This window comes from Castanea sativa, chromosome 9, assembly GCF_040712315.1.
Source record: "Castanea sativa cultivar Marrone di Chiusa Pesio chromosome 9, ASM4071231v1".
NCBI lineage: Eukaryota > Viridiplantae > Streptophyta > Magnoliopsida > Fagales > Fagaceae > Castanea > Castanea sativa.
Genome location: NC_134021.1, coordinates 17,502,563 through 17,507,248, shown reverse-complemented (window position 1 = coordinate 17,507,248; position 4,686 = coordinate 17,502,563). Strand labels below are relative to the sequence as shown.

Genomic DNA, 4,686 nt, shown 5'->3' with positions numbered 1-4,686 from the left:
ATCAGCAAAAGGTGCTTTTGTTGTACCTAAATTCATGTTCACTTTCTTAAGCTGAAATCATGCTGGCAAAGACGCAGTGGTAGTATTGGAAAAATTATGGACTTAATTGAGCCCTCCAGGCTTGTTTATCCTCTTTACAGCTTTTGGGGAGCTATGGCCAATCTCTATTTCAACGCTTTTGACATCTTTCTTCTCTACCTTCCCAAACTTGATAAAATTGTGCTTTTCTATCTAGCAAAATTGTCATAAAGTATCTAAAAGTAGTGTTTTGTTGATTATTTTTTCTCCAATTTTAATTGGTGTAAGGTGATTAAACAACAATCTTTTCTTAAACATTTTTTGCCTTTGAATTGTCTGAACATAAACTCTGTGACAGAAAACTATCACAAACATAATGTGAAAATAGTATGTTTATCCCAAATTTTGATTGACATAGATGAGAAGGAAACTTCACTCAACACTTTAGTGAGAAGCTTCCAATTACATTTGGACTACTTAGCACATCGGAAACAACCATCCATGTTGTGATTAATTGAGGATGTGTGAGGAATGCCATTCAATCATAAAGCTCATTTCTAAAGTTTACAACCGAGAGAGGATTGTGAGGGACTGTGTGTACTATCATCCTTTCAAAAATGGAAGATGTTCATACAAGGATTTTTGGTAAGGTCTCCTTAAGAAAGTTGGGGGTGCCAATTTGGTGAGGAAGCAGAAACAACAGAGGTTAGTAATGGAAAATTTGATCCAAACCACCAATGAACAGAACAGAACCAATGATTTCAAATGGACTATGATATACTTTAAGATTGAAAAAAGAAGATTTTGTTGAAATCTAAATTCCTGCCCAACTTGATGACATGCTGATAGAGAAGAAACCAACTAAAAAATGACTTTATAGTTTTAAGTTCCTGCCATACTTGGTGGCATGTTAATAATGATTGAGAAGACACCAACTTCTAAAACATGAAAACTATACTAGCGATGATTTTATTTCATTACAGTGATTTACACACAGGTACTGGGCCAGGAGGCTATAAAACCATGACAAACTATTGATAGAGGTTAAAAAATTGCATATGGCATGCCTTACTTATATGCTAAACAGCACAGAAGAAAACATCAAAGATGTGATACAAACCTATTGTGACATATTTTGCCACACTATCTCTATTTTATACCAGTATACATATTAATTCACACCTTCTTCTCACAATCTGGTCTTGTAGGCGGGCATGTGGTTATATAAAGATGGTGTCTCTCAGTTGATGATCTTGAAGGATTACCATTACTTTTATAACACTCATTCTTATCATCCTTACTGTGGTTATCTTCGTCAGAAGTGTTGCTTTCATTGTTCTTATTATTGGCATAAACTGTTGGCACTGAACCTAATATTGGATTTCCCGTTGAGCTTGACTTCTCAAGTTGATTATTTGGCTTTATATCAGTTTCACCATTGGTCACCTCTTCTAAGAGAAACCTTTTGGCATCACCTTGGATACAAATCAAGACTAATCCAAAGCTACTAGAACCACAAGTACTGTCTACATGATTAACCTGCACTTAAAAACCAATAAGTGAATTTTATGAGCAGTTTAAGCAACCAAACCAAGATTAACATATGATTTAACTATGCAATTACAACTCAAATGAACCAGACAATGTTGAACATCTTGGAGCAATATATCTTCTTTCTTTGTTTCTATTAGATGCATATGATGAATATCGAACTCAAGGACAAGAATTTATAGAAGAAATGTCTTTGCTTAATCATGATTAGTAGGAAATTAAAATTTTGAATGCAGGCACTAAGTGTTGAAAACTTTAGTGGAGCAAACACAATTATCGCCCTTATTGGGAAGACCCGTGCATGTGTGCTCAAAAGTTGGCAGCCGAAGTACTAACTATGAAAATGTGTATATAATCAATGGAGATTTTCAGTAATGGTCTGAGAATTACATGGTGTTATTACTGTAAATAATCTAACAGAACTCTAACAATAATAGATTCACATTCTGTGTCTCTTACATGTTGTACAGTTTTCTCAATAAAGTTACTATTACCTATTAAAATAAAAAAAACAACGGGCAGGGCAATAAAAAGGAAGCACAAGAATCATGATTTGGAGCAGAAAAAAAAATTCATAAGAACCCAAGCTAATGTAAAAAAAAAAAAAACCACAATCAGATTTTTTTTTAGGGTTTGAACCTACCGCTTAAGAATCCAATCAAAACCCATGAAAATACCAAAAGACAACAAAATCCACAACAAATCAACAAAAACCATACCAATATGAACAGATTGAAATCCAAAAAATAACCCAAACCCATCAAAATTTCAAAATCCAAAATTTGAGGAAATAACAAATCATAAAACAAACCTTTAGGTTGGGTGCGGCGGCACTAGCTCCAGAAACGGAGTGTGCGGCGGCGTATGTGGCGGGGTGTAGCTCCGATGAGAAGAGGAGGAGATGGATTTGGGGTTTAGGCGTATGTTTCTAAGGCACCTTTCCAATGCGGTAGAGGGTAAGAACCTATCATATAGCAATAAATGCAAATAACAGTAGGTGAGCCACAATAAATGTGGACATGATGGCTAATAATCTTTTGTGAACACTCCTGTTTAGGTAGAGATGGCAGGTCGTCGACCTTTACATAGGCTCTTTCAATCCTAACTCGAAATAGGTTGACTTAAGCCTATAATTCGATCGTTCTAGGGATGTTATTCGGCCATGCTTGGGAGCTTTTCGATATGCTAATCTTTAGCTTGACACAACGTCTTTTGGTCGTTCAAGGTCCACAATTTAGGACCAAGTTCAATTAGGTTGAGCTTACTTGAATTGGGCCTTCTAGACCTACTCAGGAGTTTGTTTATCTTGGCTATTGAAGATTTATGTTTATGCAAATATATAATGAAAAAACTAAAAGAAAAAAAAAAATCAACACAGATTTACGTAATTTAATAACGTGCCTATATACAAGAGCAAGCGAAGAACATTCCACTATCTAAAAAAATTGAGAATTCAGAACATATTTGTATTGTCTTAACAAAAATCCTAACTTAGTACATTGAATTTCTCAATATTACCATACCATGGGATCAAATTCCCTCAACCCCCCACACCCACCCCACCCCCTTGCGCTTTCACCGCTCATCCTATTATTTGCTCCCACATGAGCTCCATTCCATCCATGGTATTCTAAACAAAAAAGATGTGGTTTTTTTTTAATTTTTTTTTATTTTTTATATTCAAAATATGAGTCACTATCTCTAACACGAGTTACAAGATTTCCCTTCCACGTACACGGGATTATATGTGTTTTTTAACTTTTTGCAAGAGACTTGAAGCGCAGCTAGCACAGTATTCTCTACTTAACACGGAAGCCATCATACATGATCTCTGACCATTCAACTATTTGAGTCCCTCTCCATAGGTTTTGAATTTTAAACTTGTTTATTTTGGCATGGGCTAAGCTCAGCGCCAAATAAACATAGCGGCAACTGGTAGGGCTTGGTCTTTTCAGAGCCCAAATTCTCGTGAAGACCATTGCTCATAATAATCAAAATGTATGCGAAGTCCGAAATAAGAAGCATGCATGGAATAGTACCACTGCGCCTAGCTAAGCTAACTTCCAAAAATCCTTGTACTTTATTGGTTTTGACCAAGGCTGAAACTCTATAGAAAATTGTAGAGCTTTTTCATAGTGATGATGTTGTAACTCGGGCAAGGCAAGACAAAGATGCATCCCTATTTTCCACGGCAACTCCATTACTCTTACCTACCAGTGATAGCAGATCCATTTTGACTTTGTGGCTATGGCCTCACATACTGATTGAGCTTTATAACCGCACAATTTGCAATGACTAAGTAACAATTTCTAGAGAATAATGATAACAATGATACTAATAAAACAGAAACTTGAAGTCCCATACGGTTGTCTATTTGTGTTCAATTTTACAGTTTCTCCAATATATATGAGTTGTGACAAATCTGCTAGTGTGATGTCACAGGTTCTTCAAATTTGTCTGACATTCATTCAGATCAAAACAAGCACATATCCGAGCTCTGCCTTCTGTGATTTTTAATTTTAACGTACTCTTTTATCATCCAAGAAAAAGTATCCACTATAGAATCAAATTTTGAATAAATATGCATGAATCACTGGCTTTTTTGGATTCCTTTCTTGTCTTGCCACAGGGATATTTCTTCTACAATGCATATTCTGAAGCATTTTTCATGACTTTGCACTGTTAGTGATATCTCGGATTGTCTGGATTTGTATTGGATTTTGCATGTGTGTGTGCTAAATCGTACATCGAAAGTCTACTAGATCGATTTGGACTATATAAGTGATTACAAGAAGATTTAATTGTAACTTAATTAATCAATTCTCTTTTGATATAAGTTAGAAGTACTAATTGTTTCTTTGATTTCCCTACATCGAATGGTCATAAAATGAATTTGGGCTACATGGGGAAGATTGGGATTTTATCTTGACGAAGTTGATGATAACAATAGATATATATTTTTTTGTGTTCACAATATTTAATTATTGGTCATTACGTTAATAAAAAGACATAAAGTATATATATAAACTCTCTTAGAACGAATCTGAAACTGTGATAAGCCAATAATATATTGACCCCTTGTGATGAATTAACCAATTAATTAGCCAAGTTGATTAA

At 35.0% G+C, this 4,686-nt stretch overlaps 1 long non-coding RNA gene across 1 annotated transcript; it reads right to left on the bottom strand.

Moving 5' to 3' along the window:
* Window positions 1–954: 954 nt before the first annotated feature.
* LOC142609805 (uncharacterized) lies at window positions 955–2,841 on the bottom strand. Its single transcript, XR_012839692.1, has 2 exons — window positions 2,381–2,841; window positions 955–1,557 (listed from the first exon to the last, which is right to left on the bottom strand). It is a non-coding gene; the product is annotated as an uncharacterized LOC142609805 (long non-coding RNA).
* Window positions 2,842–4,686: the final 1,845 nt, after the last annotated feature.